Here is a 23,223-nt window from a genome sequence, read left to right as displayed (position 1 = left end):
TTTGGAGTCACATGAAAACTTCTGTGATCAGTCACCTCCTACTTAGGTATGTACTGTGACATGCAGGGACAGTCTCATCATGGTATGAGTGCACGGTGTTGTGTGAGTACAGGCATGCATGAGCCAGGGCACGTGTGTGGAGCCAGAGGAGAATCCTGGGTGTTGGTTAGTTCCACCTTTTTTGAGGCAGTGTCTATTTTGTCACCTTCTATGCCAGGCTAGCTGGCCATCAAACTTTCAAGGAGTCTGAGCGCCGGGGACTACATACACTCAGGTTACACTCACTGGCTTTTTATGAGGGTTCTGCAGGTTTGAACCTGGCACCTCACACTTGTGTGGCAAGCGCATTTACCCACTGAGTGTTGGTTTTTACGTATGCGGTGGGAAGTTGATCACTGGGGCCTGTGGGAGATATAGCAGGGAGCGTCCTGGGGGTGGGGATGCTGGCTATGGGGTTACTGCGCCGCCATGACGCCTGCGAGCCCAGAGAACAGGCTCCTTCGCCAGTTCATCCTCTGGGAGAGGGGACTGGCCAGAATCCGCTCATCTTTGCCACTCTAGGCTTTGGGGAACCAGGAACAGCAGTGTTACGGGTGGATGCAGAGTGGCATCTAGTGGTCTGAGGGGAAATAGATGAGATGTCCCAGGGATATTTTAAGGCTGAGATGGGGACACGTGGAGAGGCCATGGAGGCAGCCTGTGTGAGCTGCGGAGGCAGGGTTGGTAAAGCGCCTGCAGCGCAGGGACGAGACCTGAGTTTGACTCTCCAGAGCGCCAGAGCGCCAGTAGCGGACGGGCGCGGCAGCAAGCATCTGTGAGTAGCTCTAAGCATGTGTACATATGAGCGACACTAGATGGACTAAGTAGGGTGTTGTGCACGTGTGTGAGTGGGTGTGTGTGCACGTGTGTGTGCACGTGTGTGTGAGTGGGTGGGTGTGCACATGTGTGTGCATGTGTGTGAGTGTGTGTATGTGCACATGTGTGTGCATGTGTATGTGAGTGGGTGTGTGTGCACGTGTGTGTGGGTGTGTGCGCGCATGTGTGTGTATGTGAGTGTGTGTGCACGTGTGTGAGTGTGTGTGCATGTGTGTGAGTGGGTGTGTGTGCACGTGTGTGTGTGTGTGTGTGTGTGTGTGTGTAACATTTAGAACAAGAAGTCCTGAATTTGAGGAGAGGAGGTAACACAGAGGAGGAAAGGAGGGGTAGAAATGATATAAACATAATATACATGAAATTCTCAAATAATCATTTTTAATCTAAAAATCTTTCAGAGAAATCAGCCACGCAGTAAACATTACACACTTGAATTTAGTGCGGGTGAGAGTGTTTAGAGCACTGCGTGAGGAATGTTTAAGGGCAGAGGCTTCCACTCCTCCTGGAAGGACCTTTTATTCTGACCTTCATGGGCGTCTCCAGCGTCGGTGCTTTTCTCAGTCTCCCAAGTGACTTTTGAATCTTCAAGGTCATTTTCTGGGTCTCGGCATCTTCTCTTTCCTCTAAAAGGAGGGCAAGGCACACCTTAGCGGGTTGGGGGAGTTTTTGACAGCCGTGGCAAGAAGCCATGTGCCACGTAGGTATTTGGAAAGGTATGGCTAAGGTCTGCAGCTTCCGTGTCTGTGGTCCTAGAGGGCGATGCAGAGTGTGAAAGTGGCGGACAGACAGTGACCTGGAGTCACGCACGCACACAGGGCGTGGGTACCGGGTGTCTTCATCCGTGGCTGCACTTTGTGGTCTGAGGCAGGATCTGTCACTAGACCTGACGCTCACTGATTTGGTTGACTGGCCACCGAGTCACCACGGTTGTGTAAACATGGGCAGGTCGTGCTCTGTGTGTCCCCGTTGGCTGCTTTTTGAGCTGAGACGTTCCATTCACCCTTTCCCAGGTCAAAGGTCAAACCATCTGTGTTTCTCCTCTCTCTTCCAGGAATCTGATTGTACTTATTCCTGCATGTGACCTGCGAGATGTATGAGGGCAACAAATTACTCTGCAAGAAGCAACACCATGAAGGGATGCTCAGATCCTCGTCTTTGCACTCTCTTTGCATCCACCACAGCCATGACCACAATGCACTGTCTACTTTATGACCGTGGAAATACGTGGGCATCCAGAATACCGGCCTTCTGGGCACATTGCACACCTCCGGTAGTTGTAGGCTACAATGAAGAACAACCCTATTAACAGGGGAATGCAGCCCTGTGCTTGTTCTGTGAATCCAGATACATACACACACACACACACACACACACACACACACACACACACACACACACACACACACACACACCCCCTGTATCTCATGGTTCCATCTGTGCCAAATATTTCAGCACTTGTCTTTACTTGGAATCTGTCAGGGATTGTGCAAAAAAAAAAAAGCACAATTCATGCTGCATACAAAATCTGGGGAAAATGTCACTTTTAGGTGCAGCAGGAACACGCAGAGTTCTCATGACTGTTGGGGTGGATACGAGGAAAACATCCCTACCTTCACAGTTTCAAGTCTCAGCCACATCTTCTCGTTAAACCTCTCTGTTCTCTCGTGGGTTTATGGGCACTCCAGGGAGGGGTGGGTTTTTAAATAAATGACTGGTCTACCTGTGGATGCTTCGGGTACATCATGCCATATGAGCTAAGGATGGGCAGAGATGCTGAGCTCAGGCAGCTGTGCAGACTCGCTCACGTTTGGGATCTAAAGCAGCTGAACTCTTTGCAACAGAGACTACACAGGTGCTGGTCGGTGCTTGAGATCTGGAGAAACAGGTAGCAGCTGGCCCAAGGAACAAAGTCCCTGTGGTGCAGGAGATGGAGGTTTTGGAGACCTGATTCATGGTGAGCTTTGGGCAGAGTGACACTGTACTGTGTCCTGGGGTTGGCTGAGAGCAAGATTTTAATGACCATGGAGGAGTTGGAAAGCTGAATCTGTTTACAATAATCCTACCAGAAGAATCGTCAGCTGAGGCTGGCTTCCACAGTATCGGAAGGTACTGTGTCAGCTGGGGCTGGGGGAGGGACGGGGAGGGGGCAGGGAGTCATCAGCAGTCTAAGCCAGTCGTGAACCCTGCAAACTAATAATGAGCAATAAAGCAAGAGACGGCCCTGAGTGCAACAGTGGTGCAAAAGTTATTGGGGTGACCAACAACCCCGATTGAATTTAAGGCCTGGGCCACAGGAGGAGACCCATACCTGGTGCTGTAAGTCTGGTCAGGAACTCATGGTTGGTAGCTCAGAGGCCTCAGGGGCGGAGCTACCACTCTGATTTTGCTAAATGGCAACAGCTGGTAAATTTGTGTCTCCATACTCACCGGTTTGCCCCCCTCAGACACCATCAGAGAAGTTTCTTTGGAGAGTGGACGGTGGTTAACGCTGAAATCACAGGCGAACAATTGGTCAGCGTGCAGAGGACAAGTGCGTGAGCTAGCTCGGCCACAAATGCACGCCTTCATCACAGTCCCTCCCAATGAGACTCAGGAAGCATCGAGGAGCAGGCGGAGGGAGGCCGGGGAGGAAGTCACGGCAGCTGTGGGCGCCTACGCGAGACCTCCACAAGCTGAAGCCAGCCTGCATGGAGCAGCCCATGACTTGCCATCCCAGGCTTCTCAGCTGTTGGCACTTGACCGCTTCTGGGGGAAGGAGTTAGGGTTCTTCAAGGGTTTGCACTTTGGTCAGTCAACTACAAATATAAGGGCAGCTGGGTCTGTCAGCTATAGGCATGGCGGGCGGGCGCCTTTAACCCCAGCACTCAAAGCAGAGGCAGGTAGAGCTCTGTGAGTTCAAAGCCAGCCTGGTCTGCACAAGCAAGTTCCATGACAGCAAGACTATATCATAGAGACTCTGTCTCAAAAAAAAAAAAAATTAAACTAGCCCTCTCTAACTGGGAGTGGGGGGCACCCTGGTCCTCTTCGCTGACCCCCACCGATGGGCTCCATTGGTCGTAAACTTCTGGCTTCCTGCACACTTCTTTCCTCTCACCAGATTCAAGTCCCCCGGAATGCGCGCCTATAACCTCAGATAGTCTATTTTAATTCCAAGAGAGGCCCAGAGGTCTGATCATTCTGGACCCTTCCTGGCTCCGTGCTGCCAGCCTAGATCCAGTTAGTCCTGTTTTTCTGCCGCAGTGGCACTGCCGCTGCTGCAGGAAGCCCATAGCCGCAGCCACAGCTATACTTTCCTGGGTGACAGACCCGCTACACAGCCTTCCAAGGAACCCTGCCCCACCGCTCACAGCCTACTGAAAATTTAAATTTGCCCCCTGTTCAAGATACTTGGTGACTTATTGCCATCTTTGTTATGGGCGACCGTGTAAAATAATCATGTGATTGTTTATTGGATATATAATTGTTTATTGACTATGTTTTTATCCTGATCCAAATGTCTGATTCTAATCTATACTTTTCCTAATTCCTAGACAAGTAAATAAATACTATTTCTCCTGTCACCAACTAACCACGATCCAACTACCGGCTTCCTGCCTAATGGGTTTGAGACGGTTTTTAAAATTATTCTATAATGTTCTACTGTATTAGCATTCACTTGTTTACAATATTAGATTTTCAATCATTGCCTTCAACCATGTTTAGCCTACGATTCTAAAGGTGATATTGGTTATACAAAACTGTTCTGTTCTCTTTTATGGACTGTGTTTTTGGACTGTACTTGTGTTTTTAACGTTGCAACTTGATAGGCTATAAACTAAGTTGTCTATTTAAATTTTCTTAAGATAAACAAGACTGTGGTCTCATTGCCATTTTAATTAAAAGGCTGAAGATGTGTCCTGAGCCCCATATAAGAACTGGTAAAATCTTTAAAACCCGAAAGGAGCCTTCCCAACAGGCTCTGGTATAAAAACTATACTCCAGGCCTTAGTCACTACCCCTGAGAAAAATAGAAGTGGGCATGCCCTTCCCGCTGGGGTCCACCCTGAGCCAGCTCTGCCAGGGACCTGTTTCAGAGGCAGCCAAGAGGAGACACCGGTCTCACAGCTGCTGCAACCAGAGTGGGGCACTGGAACCCCAGCCTAGCCTGGCCTGTGGATGTCACTGCTCACACGCGGGCTTGTCCCCTGTGCCTGGTCACTGGAGGTTCAACCAGCACAAGAGCTGTGGACATGTCCAGCCTTCAAGCTCCTTGACCTGGCAGAGTACAGACGGCTCTTAAATTCAGCAGCCTCGCCGTCCAGGGTGATGCTCCAGGTCTGTGTTAAATTCATGCTCGGGTTACATAGACATATTGCCAGCTTCTATCATGGGAGACTTCAGGTACTTTCCCAGCTCGCTTCATACGCAGGAGACCAAACTGTCAATTTCACCTATTGTTTAAAGCTTCCAACAAGGTGTTTTAAAAAGGTGTTTTAAGTTGGTGAATGTAAGTTATGAGGGTCAACATGTCTAAACAGGTGCTCCATTTCTTCCTGTTACTATGCTGTTATATTAACTCTCCAAAGTATTGAGACTGATCAATGGAGCTCTGATTTATTAATCTAGTTATGGTAAACCATTCCGCTATATGATCCTACCCGAGTTCCAAGATTTTAAGTTTCCTTTTGTTGCTGTTCCACAGAGGACCAAAGGGCTTCTGCCTTCCCTGACCTCATCCCAGAGCATCCATGCTCTTAACATACAGTTCTTTTCCCAAGCCTGGACTATGCCATGTATGTCTACTACCCTTCTCCTACAATGTGTTCATGTCTAACAATGTGTATTTCACTACAGATTTCAAACAGTGGTGATGCTAATGTGTCTGAAATGTATCTCCCTTTATGAACTTAGAAGGATTCTTGTAAGCCACAGGAACTCCATCTCCCAGGTCAAATGGAGTCCAGATAAGTACCGTAATCCAAAACCTAAGTTTCTCACCTATCTCTAAGGGTGGGATTCCTTCTTTTCCCTGCTTTTGGGGCTCCCCCCTCCCTAACTGCCTCATTGCCACCGTCTACACCCAACCCCAGCTAAACTCTCCCTTCCTAGTCACAAAAACGCTTCCCTCTGTCCAAGAGACTGTCGACACCTCTCTGGTTCATTGGGAGCGGAGGTACCCAACCTCTTTGCTGACCCTCAACTAGGCTCATCTCCGTCAGGTGAGTTTCCTGATGTAGCTTTCTCCGCTGTTCTGTGACAGCCGCTGAAAAATTCGAGTGTACTCGTAGCTACGTCCCTGTCGCTAACTCATCTGTTGAGTTAGGCTGTGGCTAGCTCATCGGTTGAGTTAGGCTGCTGGTCGCTAGTTAGTGCTGACGAACTACCAATTAGTCTGCACCACCAGTCCTTTGGGCCACTGACAGTTTTTGGGAACACCCTGACGGGTTACTGACTTCACCTCCCCATAGGAAACGACCAGTCGTCCGTTCTTCCTGACACACTTTTGGGAGCACCCGCCTTAAAGCTTACATGCCTCTACAACCAAACTTGGACATCTCCAAAAGTAAACTGTTTTAATTATTGCCAACAATCGGGTAAATGGAAGGAAGCTCCCATATCCAGACTTTTTCTTTACTCTCCCAAAATTTTTCCCACATTGTTAACACTGTCTCAAGCCTTTTCTTTGTGCTCTTCCAAGAGTTTTAAATGTACACCTAAAAGGAAATTTTCTCCCTGACCTACTAACTTTGTCTTCTGCCCACATATATGTTCCAGTATCCTGCCAGACCTCCTACATCTGGGACATCATCAAAGCAGCTGCCCACAAGTGCTTCCGTCCAACCTCAGAAATCCTGCCAGCTGGACCTGCACTGCCCTCCCCAGCTGCAGATGTTCTCAGACCCTGGACATCAAATCTACAACCTGTTCTTCTAGAACCTGACCAACATTTCAGCCTCTTAAATCCCCTATCTCCACCCTACTGTCAGCAGGAAGTAGTTAAGACGATTACTTCGCCCCTTATTTACAAAAGACTGAAATGCTGTGCTCCAGGTGCCCCCAGCACTCCTCAGTCCCTATCTGCTACAGGACATGGCTGACATAGCCTGCCCTCCACCTTGAACTTTCAGGACAGAACTTTTCCTTCCTCTTCACAATATAATTTGGACATTTTGTTGCTGTTGATTTTTTTCTTCTCTCCATTGCCTACATTTATATACTTTAACTTACCTTATATAAAAACAATCCACTGTTGCTCATTTTTAAGTATAGGAAAAGGTAGGGGTGTTAGGATTCTGTGACACTCCACCTACCTGTGATGTCACTGCTTACCTGCCATGGGGGCGTGGCCCTGCCCAGAGCCATATAAAAGAACAGACCCTCCATGTGGCTCTCTCTCTTTTTACCTCTCTCTACCTCTCTACCTCTCTAACTCTTCTCTACATATCTCTCTCTCTCTCTCTCTCTCTCTCTCTCTCTCTCTCTCTCTCTCTCTCTCTCTGTCCACATGTGTCTCCAGAGATGGTTCCTGTATCTCTCTATTAAACCTCTTCAGTGGATCCGTTGTGTGGTGTGGGTCCATCCCTCTGTACAGCTCCGCCGCTCACCTCTAACCTCTGCTGCACAGCTTTTTACAACAACAAATAGACAAAAGAAAACATTAATAGGCAAACAAGACTAGAAAGGCACAGACACAGACACACACACACACACACACACACACACACACACACACATCCCAAAGAAATACGAGACAAAAAAAAAATCTACAAAAATGCCATTGAGTTCATTTTCTGGTGGCCATATACTACTGGGCATCGGGCCTACCCTTAAATGTACCCAGTGAGACTAAACTGTAGGAAACTCATTTTTTCTTTCAGACCCTCTGTTGAGTGGAGAGAGTTCCTTGGTTAGGGATGGGAGCTCATGTCTAATTCCCCCTTTAGGTGCTTTGACACGAAGTAACAAGTATTTCGGAGCATCCGAGTTGCGAGAACTGCAAGGCAACTGAGCTTGGCCTAGGTGCCCTGTCGCTGAAGCCCGTAAGAGCTCACAGAAGCCATGGCAGTACATGCTGAGTACAACACTTAAACCTGAGAGGCCAGAGAGATCCCAGAGACAGACAGGAGGACTCTCTTGTCTGGAAATGGAAAACTTGAAGGAACAGATTTATAGGCTATGACATAAAGCATTTAGTGGCCCAGGCAGGGCACAGCTAATACTCGGAGAGAGGGGCCGTTTTAAAGGCTGTCATAGAAAGATGGACGTGAGTGGAAATTTGAAGCTCACTTCTTCCCACCAGGGGCATCTGCTCAGAGCATCACTTACTTGTTCCCAGAACAACTTGAGCACAACGGCACTCACTGGAGAAAGGCTGGGTGCGCAGTGCTCCTCTGTCTAGGAGATTAGGGAACTAGAGCATCCACACAGAGTTCTGTGAGAGCATGAGGCTTTATTGCTTTAGGACAGACACCTAGGCAGGGGCATGCAGGCTCACAGGGTTAGCATCTCCTTCCCAGCCAGCCCAGGTCCACAGCTCAGCTGCCTGGCACGTGAGTGGTGTCCACTGTCTGGCTCTCAGTGCCCCGCCCCCACCCTGCAGTGGCTTCTCAGGGTGAGGGCAGGAGGACACCCAGGCACTGACCCCAAGGCTGCTGCCTCCTGCAGGAGCTACTCAGCCAGCAGCTGGCCCTCTGCTGGGCTCACTGCTCCTGGATGGTGCTGACAGCTCTGGGGCTGGGGCAGAGAAGAAGGGCCCAGTCTTGCTCTAGATCAGGGCCCTGGGGGGAGGGGACTGATCCCCTCCCCTCCCCAAGGCTAAGAGAGAAGATCTGCAGTCGCCCTGGCCTCTTACTCCAGTGGGGTATGTGTGTGTGTGTGTGTGTGTGTGTGTGTGTGTATGTGTGCGCGCGCGCACGCGCGCGCAGGCGCACGTGTGCATGGACAGCACATTCTGTGCCCACCTACCACTTCTCTGCTCACACATTGCAAATATTTGTTCCAACCATGGGCCATGCGTTGTCAAGCCCAATGACAAGCAGGTGAAAGAGAAGGTAGAAGCCAGTTCTTTACAGCAAACTTCCAAACTATCCATTAAATATCCTGGTCACCCTTTGTCCTCCTGACCTGCCCAGGCTCTAGGATACAAGGACCAGTAAAAAAGAGCTAGCTGCCCTGAGCATGCGTGTGGACCTCAGCTATCCTGGGGTGGTTGTGATCCCGCGCTGCCCCTGTTCCAGTTCATAGGGCATCTCCAGGATCCAGTGACATTGCGTGGCTTGTCAGTCTAGACACCACCTTGGATTCCTTTCTGGGTTCCTGATGGATTCTAAGGTCCCCTCTCCCCCGCATTGGTGAGTCCACCTCACAACCCAGTGTGCTGTTTACTGACCCTATCATCTCTGGCAGAGGTGAGAGAGTTTGTAGGTTTGCACTCTGCATACCCAGGTGTGTCCAAAACCCTTGGCATAAAGAAAACTGCATTCGGAGTCCTGGGAGAACTCAGGAAGGGACCACTGAGCCAGCAAACACCTCTGCCAGTGGGGCAGCAGACAATCAGAGAGGAGTTCCGGTTCAATAGGGGTGGCAGCTCGGCGTTTAAGCCCCTCTGATCAATGATCTCCCCCGCCCGAGGCAGGGGCTCTGTAACAAAGCTCTGAAGACAGCTCTAACCAGAGTTCCAGACCCCGTCCGTGAGCCCTGACCCGCAGTGTACTTCCATCCAGAGTCACACAACTCCACCCAAGGGTTTCTGCCACTTCAGAGGAAGGAGGAGGCTCATCCCTACCCAGGCTGGTGCCCAGTGTCCTCTAGGAAGAAAGGCAGGGCACCCTGGGTTTCTCTGGCACACATGGGACAAAGGTCTAGGGGTGAAAATGGGAGATTCCTCTGCTCACACATGGATGAGGAGATTCTGTCTCTTGCCATCTCCTGAGACTGGGTCTTAGAGTTACTGCGGATGACCAGACGTGCTAGCGCCCGTTGCCACAGGCTTTCCTGCTGTCCCCTCTGCCTGCCCAGGCTCCCGTGCTTCCTCTCCAGCATAAGCATCGCAGGGCAGCTGGGGGGAGGGAGGCCTGTGCTAGGGGCCTTGGAAAGCTGCTGCATCTCGTGTCTGGAAGCAAGCATGGCTGCCCTGCCCTCTCCTTCCCTCCCACAGCCCCTTCCAGCCCATCTGCAGCCTCCCTGCCCTCAGCCCGACTCCCTGCTCAATCTGCTCCTAGTAAGGCCTGCATCACAGGACCCACACTGGCCACACCTGCCCTGAGCTTGTCAGCTCTTCCCACCCCCACGCCCCACCTCTCTCTGCAGGGAAGGACCAAGACACTTGGCATCTCAGGGCCTCAGGCACAGCACCGTGTCCCAGTGTCCCTTCTACCGGGCAGTGGCACCTGACCCCCTTCTGTGCTCTCCCTGAGTTCTCCAATTCACATCATAGTGACCCACTCCCTGGCCAGCCTACTGCTGTCCCCTCCCTCAGGCCCAGCCTCGCTCCAGCCCGTTACCCATAAAACATGACAGAGCGGCTTCCAGTCATAACAGCAGCCCTTTCCTTCATATAAAATGGCGGCTTGGATGGCGCCCACAGTCCTCCCCGTTCCCTCAGCAGTTAAGGTTCATTATAGTACAGTCTTCAAGACTCAGCCTAAAAGTCAGCTTGCTCCAACAGGGTTCCTGTGAATCTCTCTGTCATTCTGAGCCTGTCCTGCTTTTCAAAACTATGTGACTGTGGAGTGTAGCTAAGGGCCGTTTGTCCCGCCAAGTGGAAGGAGCCCCCTCCCCTTTCAGCAATCTCTTAACTGGGAGTGGCCCAAACGTACCAGTTAGAAGTCAGAGACTAGCACCATGGATTAAATAGCAATGAGACCTAGCCACGTTGTGTGCAAAAAAGGCCGACTTTCAACGCGAAAACACAAGATAAAGGGAAAGGGGTGGAGAAAGGCACATGTTTTGCTCACACAAATCAAAAATAGGCCAAGCCGTTGCAAATCCATCAAACAAAGCAGCCATCACAGTGAGGAAAACGACTGTGGGCAGACGGGGTCACCTTTAGCTCAGTAGGCCAGTCCTCAAAGTCATTCTGTCCCCAGTATCCACACCCCTCGGCTCCCTGATGTGAGAGTCTCATATTGTAAAGGCAAAACCAGGTCCAGAAATGAACAAAATCTGTACTACAGCTAGAGACTGGGCCATTCCCTCTTACTGGTAAGTGCAGAAGGCAGGCAGGAGAACCTTGCGACAGACAAAGCCCCACCTGTCACCTGCCTCCCATCGGCAATGACAACGCTGCAGCGAGCATCAAGAGCACACGAAACATCCCCCAGGAATGCCCGTGGCATCAGCGCTGCCCTGACCAGCACGTCTGTGAAAGCAACGCAGACACAGAAAGCATATTCTCAGCTCTAAATGCACCTAGCCAGACAGCAGGAAAGCCCATACGCACTGTGAGATTCATCAGAATGTGAAAATTGTGGAATCAAAACAAACTAAGTTTGAAAGTGTCATGTGAAATATGGAGCAGGCCAACTCACGTGGCGGGAGCCCGGAGCAGAGCCTGGCATGCGCACAGCAGGAAAGGGTTGAAAGACACAAAACCCGAACCAGCCTCAGCCACTGGAAACTGGATCAAGAGACGGAGGGGGAAGCCGCAGTGCCTTCCTGACCCAGCCTTGAAAGTCCCTCTGTGTCCTTGGCCATATTCTACTGACCTCTCAAGCCATGGAGGACGTTGACAATTGGGTGTCACTTAGAGGGGTGAGTACCTGGAAATATATGGAGCTTCACCTTCTTCCATTTCCCAGGACGCTGGCTGAGTGCCAGCCGCCATGCTGGCACTGGTCGCCCACCGCCCACCTCACCGAGTCACGTGAGCCCATCCATGCCCACTGTCTTCTTTGTTTCTCTCCAAAATGCTTTCCACCCAAACCTCGAGTGCTGTCCCTAACACAGTGCATCTGACACACTTTGAGATGCTGCCTGTGTTGGTGCCGGTGCCCACAGGCGTGCCGTCCTCTACGGTAGACACACACGTAGCTGATGAGCACTTGAAATGACACTGGGTGGCTGAGGAACTGATCTGTAGTTGACTCTTTGTAAAGTCCGGGCACACAGGCCCCATGGAGTCTCGAGCTCCTCCATGCCCCAGTGCCCTTATGCTCAGGCTCAGCTTCCTGATGATGACGACAACTCTCACCGTGGCCGGGGCCCCTCCCACCCCCTGTCCCAGCCATTGCCATTACACTGGTTTGCTAGGAGTCTGTGGAAACCTGGGCCCTAGCTTCCCGGACCTCTGCTAGAACATTCTTCCCACACAGCCCTCGCTGGTTTTTAAAATCTCACGATTTGATTTCTAAACCAGGGTTCCCTTCTGGGCTCTGTGAGGGGGTCTTCAGACTTGGATATTGCTGAGCAACAAGAGAGTAGGGGCACCAGACTGGCCCGAGGGGACGCAGGGACAAACCCCGTCGGTCACTATCACCCACTCACAACCTCAGCTTTCATATCTGTAAAATGGGGATAAGAAACACCAGCCTCTTCCTTGGAAGATGACTCACCTTGTGAATTATATACACAAACCAAAAGAGTGAGTGGACACAGAGCTGGGCAGGCAGAGGTTCCCCCCGGGCCAGGTGCTGCCATGACAGCCCCACCATGGGAGAATCGAAGGCTTCACTTTGAGTTACAATGAGGGTGGAGCCAAGTCCACTCACAACAGAGGAAGGAAAGGGAGGGCGAGACAGAGCCAAGACATCCTGAAGCCATCTGTGCGGAAGCTCTGGGCTGTGTGGCGTTGCAGGCTCTCTGGAGTCAGCATGTGCGGCGTCTGCGTGCCTGGTGGTGCATGGTGGCATGGGGCAGGCACTGGCAAAGGTGGCTACCTAAGCCAGGGACATCATTTCTTCTTCCTGTTGGGCCCTAAGACTTGCCAAGCACCCCTGGGTGAATCAGAGACCGGGGCGAATGTGTCTGAGGTAAACTCCAGATGGGGCTGAGGCGCACAGGGGCACCAGGCACATGCCAGAAGCAGAAGGTGATGGTAAGTGTAGGCCGTGTGTGCCCCCTCCGTGTGGGCTGGGGTGGTGTACAGGACCTACACTCTCAGAGTGATGGGACCAAGGGGAAGAGAGTAAGGGGTGTTCAGGCACCAGGCTAAGCCACCGCCAGAAGTGTCCCGGGGGAAGACAGGAGGGTTCTTCGTGGGGGGTGGGGGGTTCCTGGATGCAGGCCGGGGTCACTTCATGCCCTGGGCACCCCTCTGATGCCATGCGCAAGCTGACTCTAGGGGCTGTGCCTGCAATGTCTGCTGCCGGAAGTGCTAAATGTGGAAGAGCAGTGGCTCTGTGGCCCTCTCAGCTGCTGGGCCAGCGAGACGACTGGGCTCCTTCCCTCAGGCATACAGTATATCCCTTGTCTGGCAGCTGTGTCCTCTCTCCTGAACCAAATAGATCTGGGGCTGGGACCACATATCTCTCTCCCTTGAGCTTGGGTGCCTGACTTCATCCCCTGGGAGCCTCATTTTCCTGTGGAACAATGTCGGGTGGGGTGGGGGGGACACAAGGCTACTCTGGAGGCGCTTCCAGGATTGGAGATGTGAACCAGCAAAGCACTTGCAGCCCCTGAGGGAAGCGTTCCTCCACCCGTGCGCAGCCCGCCCTCACTCAGCCCAGGGAGACCCCTGCCCGGCCCCCCCTAATTCCAGTCTTCCTGCATGCTTCCGGCTGGGTCGGTAAAGTGAAACAGCTTCTAAGACCTTAGCTGTGTCACCGCCTCTCTCTCTGGACTCTAGCATCCCATCTGTGTGAGACAGGCACTCTACTGTGCCAGGCTGGGGAGGACAGTGACTCATATAGTTATGGAGTATGTAGGGGTGGGGTAGGGTGGTGCTTTTTGGTGGCATAGATGTCTTTGAGTCACCTATCTTCAGGTACGTATCCCTCACCTACACTCCTCTAAAAACCTCCCAATAAATCTATTGGTTTACTAAGCTAGGCTCCGGTGGGATTATTTCTTTGACACGTGTCAAGAGTGACTGTCGTCTGAGTCAAGCAAGTGCCCTCTTGGTACATCCAGCAGTGGCCTGGGTGCAGGAGACCATCCTGGCTGGGCTGTTTCACATCCTCCAACTGCTCCATGCCAACCGCCAACTCTGCGTGCACCCACATGGCCTGGTGGTGGAGCTATATGTACACAAGCCCGAGGAGAATAAACGGGGGTTGAGGGGCTTCATCTATGTGGCTGCAGGAAAGCCCTCATCCCGGCTGGGTAAGGCTAGTTTCTAGGTGCAGCTGTTTGGAGGAGGAGAGCCCAACCCCACAGCCCCCCCCCCTGGAAAGGACTTTGAGAGACAAGCCTGCCGTTGGCTCCCCACACACCCCTCTCTCAGGTAGCTGTGTGTCTGTTTCACCATATCATCCGACAGCCATCACACAGCACACCCTGGCTTGCAGACTCCTATGGGTGCAATCTTCCTTCTAAGTGCAAATGCTTGCCCCCTGGAGGGCCTGCCGAGTGCTGACACAGTTTTAGCTGCCTGTGTTATGCAGACAGGATCATAAACTGGCCACCAGCATAAAGCCCACCCAGGGCCTCCGCAACCCTGACAGTCAGGGCCGGCCAACAGTCCTGTCCAATGACGGAGCTGGTGGCTTGTTTCGTTTTTGATGACTGTGGGTCATTTCAACAGTGTAAACAAACTTCATGTCATGGACGGCATCCCAAAGGTGTCTTTCACTGGCTGGATATGGCTTTCCATTAGGTTTCTAACTCAGCCGCTTCATACGTGTGGCTCACCATGCCTCCTTCAACTGATGCCTTTTCTTGATAGTGACAGTGGGACTCTGGCCAGTGCCAGTGTCACCAATACAAACAGTGGCCTTCAGTCATCTTATTGGTTTGCTGTTACATTCAGAATTAGCTGTGTTGTGTCCCGGTTGTGACTGTAGAGTGTGTAGAGTGTGTGTGTGTAGAGTGTGTGTGTGTGAGTGTGTGTGTGTGAGTGTGTGTGTGTGAATGTGTGTGTGTAGAGAGAGAATGAGAGAGAGAGAGAGAGAGAGAGAGAGAGAGAGAGAGAGAGAGAGAGATCCATACTTGCTCTATGAGTCCTGCGTCAACCCAAACTTGTGTCCCCCACTGTGGCACTCACAAAGTCACAGCCCCCTGGGTCACTAAGCATAAGGCTTCCCCTCCCGGCTCCTCCCTCAGGGAGCTTCTGAAGGAGGCCGTCCCTGGAGACCACCCTCCGCTGTCAACTCTGCCTGTCTGTCTGTCTCTGAGCACCTGTGCTCCCTTTGGGGAGACCCTATGTCCTGAGCAGGCGCCCTCTGCCACCCAGCAGAGGTCCCCTTATGGACAGCTCTGAGCCCATTGTTGCTGTCTGCATCAGTGAGTGTGCGCTTGGCCTGGCTAGCATCAAGGGCCGGACTCATGCTCATCTTTGTGAATTTTAGTTTTAGCTCTCACAGACAGGCCTAGCCAGGAGATTGCATATTGCACTTTTGTATTTCCTAAGCCTCAGGCGCCTGAGCCCCCGCCTCCCCCTGACTCCACTGGTAGATTTCAACCTTAGGGACAAGTCACCAAGCTCTGGACTGTGTTGGTCCAGTGGCCACTCCGGAGCCAAAGGGCCTTTCTCCCTCACTCTCTCACGCCTTTCCTTCCCAAACCACATGTTTCCTGAGGTCAGGGTGTCCCCAGGAATCGTGTTCCCCAACACAAAATGACTCCATCTCTAGCCCTGGTCCCGAAGTGTGGCTCTGACATCACCATCCAGGCAAAATAAGTGTGTGGGGCCACAAGCTGAGGGCAAAGTCGAGCATAAGACACCCTTCTGTCCAACACCAGCGACAGTTCGGGACTCGCTCGTCCACCCAGCCTTCACACTGGCTGTACCAGTTCTTACTAAGGCGGAGGCAGTAGAAGCCACACAGAGGAGCAAGAAGAGACACATGGGTGATGAGGGGGTGCATGGGGAGGTGGGGTACCACCCCCCAGCTCATCAGTCACCCACACACCCCAGCCCATCACAGGCTCACTGGGCACTGGATTCGCAGCTGGTGCCTCAGAACCTTTAGGGCAGGGGTCATGGCTGCAGGATGGAGCTGAGTCACTGGGACAAGGAGGCAGGGGTGGCTTTTCAAAGTTATAGAATGGCCCTCTTTGCACTCTCTTGCTCTCCGTTTCTCCCACAGTCTGGCCAGCTGCCTCATGTCCCACAGCCACGGACAGGAGCCAATCCAGCCACCATGTCATCATAGACTAACAGCTGCTGATGGCAGGAGCCCAAGTAACCCTCTCCTCGCCTCGAGTCACTTCTGTCAGACACTGGAGCAGCTAACACAGACCCCCACAGCCTTTTCTGCCCCAGTCTCATCGTGTAGGCGTGATTGGCCATGGAACCCTCCCTGGAGGCCAGCTTGCTCAGTCAACAGCCATCTCACCCTGTGGTTGGCCTTTCACTACTCTGTCCATAAACTGTCTCGGGTGGGGGTGGGGGAGGGACAACAGAGAGTCACCTCATGAACATAACGAAGGAAGTCCTTTCAGTCTAGAAGTTAGGACAGGAACAAGTTTCAGACACCAGATACACTTCGCCTTGCACTTCACTGCTAAGTGTCATGACAAACTGCAGTCTACGTATGTGTCGCTTCTGTCCCCACACAGCTCCAACAACCAGGTGCGATGGCAAAGGAAAAGGACCGCCACCACCCGGGAAAACATCTCTGGTTTCTAAAGACTGCCACCACCCAGGGAAATGTCCCTGGTTTCTAAAGACCACCACCACCCAGGAAAACGTCTTCAGTTTCTTTTTTTTTTTTTTTTTTTTTTTTGGTTTTTTGAGACATGTTCTCTCTGTGTTAGCCTTGGCTGTCCTGGAGTCACTTTGTAGACCAGGCTGGCCTCGAACTCACAGCGATCCACCTGCCTCTGCCTCCTAAGTGCTAGGATTACAGGCATGTGCCACCACGCCCGGCTCGTCTTCAGTTTCTAAAGACTGCTGCTCATGGTCAGTAACTGAACTGGATGGTGAGCCACCTCTGAGTGGTCCCCACCCCGACCCCATTCCCCACATAGAATGCAGCTTGCTCACACAAAACAAACTCGTGACTGTTCAAGTATGAGAAAGGAAGGTTTGAGAACGTGGGATGTGTGTACTGTGTGCAGAGCATGGGGACCGGGGCTGCTGGTTAACCCCGTGACCTAAGTCCCTCGTCTTTTTTTCCCCCCTGCCTCCACCTCCTGGGAGAGCACATCTGTAATCATGAGACATCAGGTCAGCCTTCATTCCTGTGACCATCCCTTCACACTACAGACAGTCCACAGCAATGCCAGAATCCTGTCTCTTCAGCGTGTCAGCTCAAGGGCTCTTTTGCCAGCACCCATTGGTGCTTCCGCCCTGGTCCTGTCCACATGCCCCAAGCCTTGCAGCTAGAGGAGGCATCCGATAGAATCCTAACCCACCTTTATATCACAGTGCTTGGGCCAAGCTTCCCTTTGCAGTGAGACGCCCCCCTCAGTGATAAGACACATGCCGCATGCGGGTCTAGTGGGGACTTAGAAGGGGGGGGGGTCTGCACAGTTCCGACAGCCTCCCTTTGGCTCTCTCCACAGAGGTCAAGTCGTTCTCTTTGGAAGACAGCCAACTAGCTGCCAGGCCCTCGCGCTCCTCAGGTGGGCAATCCGTCTGCCGCCACGGGCGCTGGTTATTACACAGCGCTCCTGCTCCGCAAGCCACAAGGAGCAGTGAGAGAAGCAAGAAGCGAGAGGTCTTAGTCAAGGCCTGAGCATCCTAGGAGAAGGGAGGCGGCCGCGCATCCCGGGTGCAGAGATAAGCTCAGGCACGGGCGAGGAGCATCCCAGCTATGGTCCTGTCCGACTTAGCACGAAATGGCTTCAGACTGTATCCGAAGGCCTTCCCAAGGAATCCAGTCAAGCAATTTGCTTATGCAAATGTGTGTACAAAAATGGGGGCAATTCTGGGCTTGAGGGTAATTCTGGATTTGGGAATTTGGAAAGACCGCACAACTGAAAAATGTCCCACCGTCAATTCACCTCCCAGGAGCGAGATTGTCATAGTGAGACTGCCCCAGCATGTCCCCCATCTCCAGGACAGCTGCCCAGAGGCACTTGAAGGGGGTTTGCTGTGACAAAATGCCAGGGAGAAAGAACTACATGACCAAGCGCCCCAGGACGCCTTCCGCGGAGGAGACTGGCTCAGAGCGAGAACTGGGAGGAGAGGGGGGAGGGGGAGGGGGTCACACTAGTTAGCTAGACCTGGCCCCTCCCCCGCCATCAGCCACAGCTGTCTACACAGCGATTGTTTTTGTGCTCACCCAAGAGAGAACAAGCAAGACACGCGTGTCCTGAGTGAGCTGAGGACTACATAGTACAGACATCTGATCTCAAGGAGACGGAGTTACTTCCTGCGCCATTCCCTCTCCAGCTATCGTGACATGTAGGACTCTTTGCTGTGTGGGAGGTGGGAAGAGGCAAAGACCAGGACTCAGGCCTCTTGTCTCTAGACCCAGACTGGAAGACAGAAGACAGACCCAGGTTCAGGACCAACTCGGGAGACCACAGAGCGAGGTATCCACAGGACTCGGACAGGGATCGCTTCCTGTTTTCCACCTGCTTCTATAAGCCAGCTGCTAGCCGGCCTTTGGGTGGGCTCCACTGCGCACCTTTAAACTAGACAGTGTGACACAATTGCCCCAGGGTAGCTGTGGTCATTCTACATTGGGCTCCAGTGTAGGGTGCGGTCATCAGTGGTAGCGGCTGGTCCCGTGGTCTCTTGTGTGGTCCAGACAATATCACACTGGCATCGTCTCTGGAATGACTTAGGGCCGTCGTTCCTAATCCCGTGTCCTACTCGTGGGTGGAAGGATGTGGGCCCTACATGGTCCTTGCTGGGCGGGTCTCATCTCTTCCTCATAACCCACCCCTTGCCTGGGCTCAGCCCTGGGCAGCTTGCTTAGGCCCCAAGAGTATCTGCTGACCACTCACGTGTAAGGATCTCTCTCAGATGTGGGGCAGTTCATACTTCACCTACTCAAGCCCGTTGGGGCCTCACGTAGAGGTCAGAAGTAACTGCTGGGGCTCAGCAGCAAGCTCAGGATCAAGAGACAGGGCTACCACACACAGCTGCATGCTTTCCCCCACCCTCATCCCCAGCTCCCGCAGCTCTGGTCGTATCTAGACAGAGTTTTCAGGGCCTGGCTTCACGCCTCTGTTAAAACGTGGCCCTGCTGGGAAGTCTTCTGGGCCTGGACGCTGACCTTATTGTTCTACTGTCCCAAAGAAGCACAGATGTGTAGTGACAACTTTAAAACTTTGGTTTCTTTTTTTAAAAAACAGCAATAGTATGAGGATATGTCTTTATTTTAATCCCAGGTATGGGGCTATGGGGCTGCTTTGCAGCAGCTGACTATGATTTGCCTCATGCTCTGGCAGGGGCATGTTTTTACCAGCTGCAGATAGTATCTGTGACTGTGTGACATTCGGAATACTGGGAATGTTTCAGAAGGTCTATGAACGCTAGGGACCCAAGAGGCAGGGTGGGTAGTTGGTTGGTTGGTTGGTTGGTTGGTGATTGGTGGTTGAGGTTTGCTAAGTAGTCATGCTCAAAGAGAAATCAACAACAACAAAAAAATAAATTAAATATCCTGTCAAGCAAAGATCAAACTCGCCCCCAAGGAACTGGACACCTCTTCTCATCAGGAAGCAGTCTAATGATAATGCCATTCCCTTTCCTACTCCCGACTTTATTCGGGGATCTCTTTCCTTTCCTCTCTAGCCTTTTTTTCTCTCTCTCTTATCTAGTGTTAGGGGGGCTGAAAGGGTAGAAGAAAAGGGGGTGGAGAAAGAGGTGAAAGAAAGAAGAACCCACAAAATAGCAAAGACCAGCTACACAGATGGGCATTTGCCTCAGGAGCACTAGGGAACGCACGAGTGCGCCCGTGCAGGGGGCTAGTCCTCCGCCTGGAGCACCGAGAGAGCGGCCACATCTAGTTCATCATTCAACTCTAGCTCTCGGCCATCTAGCTGAGCGCTCACTACCCGATGTCCTGCTTGGACATAATTTAGTCATTACCCAACTTCCAGTTAATCAAAACTCAAGCACACATCCAATCCCATGATCACACCAACCACCTTTTAAGTGCCGTTGGCTACCTAAATCCACAATGCCAAAGCAGAGGACAGTCACAGGATGCCCTCAAGCTTGTAATCTCACCTTCCCTCAGGGTCCATCGAGTCTGCACCCTGAACTCACTGAGCCTAAAATGCGTCCGTCACAGTTGGAATTCAATGCTGCCAAGACTCTCACGTGGAGGACTTGGGGCCCAGGGGAAACAGGAGGGTAGATTTGAGGGGTGATGATTGCAGCTCTTGTCTTTCATTTGAGGGTTTCCAACTCCCAATGAGATCAAGAGTGATCAGTGTCTTGCTGAAGCCTCTGACTCTACAGGACCCCAGGGAGGCTCTGAAAACCCAGAGGAAAGAGCAGCTGACCGGGGGTGATGCTCCAGGACCAGAGCTGGAACGCTAAAGTTTAGAACTTCCTAGAACCACGAGCCTGTGGTTCCTTCCAGAGGTCAGACTGCTGACAGGCCAGGTACGATTCTGACCACAATGGGTGACGTCACTCAGGCCCAAGCCTAGAGGTGGGGCCTCACAGGAGACTGCGCCCAGAGCAGTCCAGTGTGCATGGACCCTCTGCTTCAGAGACTGAGGAAGGGGAGGGGCCTCTGCCTCAGAAGGAAAGGGAAGAGTGCTTCAGTGACCCTGTCACAGGGGCCACGTGCCTCGGGCTGATGTTCTCAGATTGTCAGCATCCTTCTCTGCTCTGCTATTTAGACAGGAGCTTTCCTAGGAGGCCACATCTTTCCTTTGTCCTAGGGATTCTTCAAAGCCCTGGGTCCTGTTTGTAGCACAGGGCTTGGGTTTTGTTTTGGGTGTGACTCATCGGAGAGACTCCCATAGGACAGGATTCTCTCGGGCTCAGCCTTGACCGTGGGGACGACGTTCCAGCAGCTGCCAGGTGGGTGAGTGGGAATCTCCACACGGCACCCTCAAGTCTGCCCGCTCCGGGGATCAGGGCTCGAGAGTGCAGGGCAAAGCTGAGGACTGACGTCAAAGTGTGTGACCCTGGCTTGTCTCAGCCCCCCACTCACCCAAGGATGAGCCTGGAATCTGCATCCACCCGAGAGACCCGGGAAAGGAGGCTGCAGGCAGCAGATGCAGACGGCCACGCCCTCCAAGGACCACAGCTCTCGACAGCTATCATGCCCCTGGACTCCAGGCATGCCTGTTTCTCCTCTGACGTGAGTCTTTCCAGCTGCACTTCCTGTTCATTCTATTTAGTGTGTGGTGCAAATGTGGTGGCGGGTCCCTGTCTCTCGTGCATGTCCACCTCCAAGTCCTAACCACAGACTTGAGGGACTTTGGAGACGTTGCAGACACTGCTACATTTAGTGTCTTCGTGGTCTGGACGTGTGTGGGGTTGATAGGAAAATTCAAAATTGTCTGAGTACCCAAGTTCATGCTAAGCAGCTACTCAGTTACTCAAGGTGGGATTCACTATATCCTACAACCCATGCATAGTGAGGGCTCCAGACTTAGAAATGGCCCCAGTGATGGCCAGGGGAGGAGGGTGTCTATGTCCCCTATGCTCTGTTACAGATACCTGGGACTGGACATCCTAGACAAGGAGAAAGGCCACGGATGCAATCAAGGAGAAAGGACATGAGTGAGCCTGAGAGCCTCTCAGACAGACAGGATGACAACAGCCATCCTTTCCTGGTCACAGCTGAGGAGCTGGACGGATGGGGAAATACAGAGATCAGAGACCATCCATCCACCCGTCCCCCCACTGCACAGTGAAGGCGCCCACGTCTGTGACCCTCCCTGCCCCAGAGGACTGTCAGTGTCTGTCCACATGGGAAAATGGAATGGGGTGACAGACGGGGAGTTCCAAAGCCCCACGAGAGCACGGCACTGTTACCAGCTTCCAGGAGGTAAATCAGTTTGGTTTTCTGGGGTTTTTTTTCACCGTGAAGGATGGTCATATAGAACTTTGGGAAAAGGGGAGTGATATCCAGGGTGGGCAAAGGTCATTGGCTGAGCGGCTAAGGTACTGAGATACCTCATTAGCATGGGGAGGCAACCTGGCATTCCCAGGTGCTTGCTTATGGGGAGAAAGGGAATTTGGACCTGTCATTCCCCTGAGGACTACTTGACATTCCTGGGGTAGGAGGTGTGGGGATTTGGTCTCCCCAGGTCAGGCCGAGAAGAGGGGGCCCTCCATTTCCCCAAGCTCATGGCCTTCCGGTCATGAAGGACTGCAACCTTAGTAGCGGGGGTGGGGGGGAGGGGGGAGCGGGGTCTAACACAGGCCCTCACTGAGGACTGCAGACACGAGGGGAAATTGATAGTGCCCTGGGTTAAACCGCGTGGAATAGCACAGCCCACAGAGCGGCAGAGCCCTGAGTTCTCTCCCCCACCCCACCCTGCTCTTGGTCCCCACGGCCACCTCATCAGCGCTATTGCTCCTAAGGTTCAGACGATCACTTGGCAGCAGTGAAGACTCAGAAAGGGCCAGTCCGCGTGTGCGCGGGCTTCCTCTGCCCTACCCTTTCCTCCTCTTAGATGGGAGTCCCCACTCCTAGTTCCTGTTTCTCACATTTATGACTCTCATCATGAAGGATCTGGTCCACCCAGACACTTGACATCCTGGGAACGCAGTGAGCTCAGTGTCTCCGCGGAGCCCCTCAGGCCCCTGCCACGCAGCGCCCCGGTTTCTGACACCAGACTACAACACCGAGTAGGAGCACCCCTTCACAGCCAGGCAGCGGTTCTTCATGGGGACAGGGGCATGACAGCTGGGAGGTGTCAGCATCTATGTAAAGGTTCTGGAGAAGCGCCTGAGGCACTGGGTGTTCTGGATGTGAGTGTGTTCCGCCCTGGAAGGCGGTTCTGTAATGTGCTTCTCCGCAGCCTCCCATGCGGGACACAAAGGATGGGCGGAGCCAGGAGGAGGGAGCCCGAGAGTGTGATGAAAGAGCCAGGTGGCTGCTTTGTCTACGGCCAGGTGGGAAAGATCAAGATCTTAGGAAAATTCATGAAGTGAATGCATGTCCTGAGAAATCCTCCTCCAGCCTAGGGACTCGTTTGTAGCTACAGCGACAGGCAGGCAAGCTGGGTGGGGATACCAGAGGTGCAGCGCATCACTACTGGGGAGATGTGAAATGCCAACCTATGGCTAAGTGGGGGCTTCAGGATGGCCCCTGTGGAGGGTAGGCATGAAGGGGCACTGCATGGCTCCCCCCAGGATCGACAGGCCTCCTACTCCCCAGAGACTTAGGGACTTAAGACTCAGCT

General features: G+C 52.7%; 1 long non-coding RNA gene across 1 annotated transcript; it reads left to right on the top strand.

Moving 5' to 3' along the window:
• The first annotated feature begins 1,235 nt into the window (after window positions 1-1,235).
• LOC311587306 lies at window positions 1,236-4,723 on the top strand. Its single transcript, XR_014775818.1, has 2 exons — window positions 1,236-2,827; window positions 3,318-4,723. It is a non-coding gene; the product is annotated as an uncharacterized lncRNA (long non-coding RNA).
• Window positions 4,724-23,223: the final 18,500 nt, after the last annotated feature.

The sequence above is a fragment of the Acomys minous genome (assembly GCF_964271855.1).
Source record: "Acomys minous genome assembly, chromosome: 16".
Lineage (NCBI taxonomy): Eukaryota > Metazoa > Chordata > Mammalia > Rodentia > Muridae > Acomys > Acomys minous.
The sequence above is the reverse complement of the archived record's forward strand: the minus strand, read 5'-3'. Positions and strand labels throughout refer to the sequence as shown.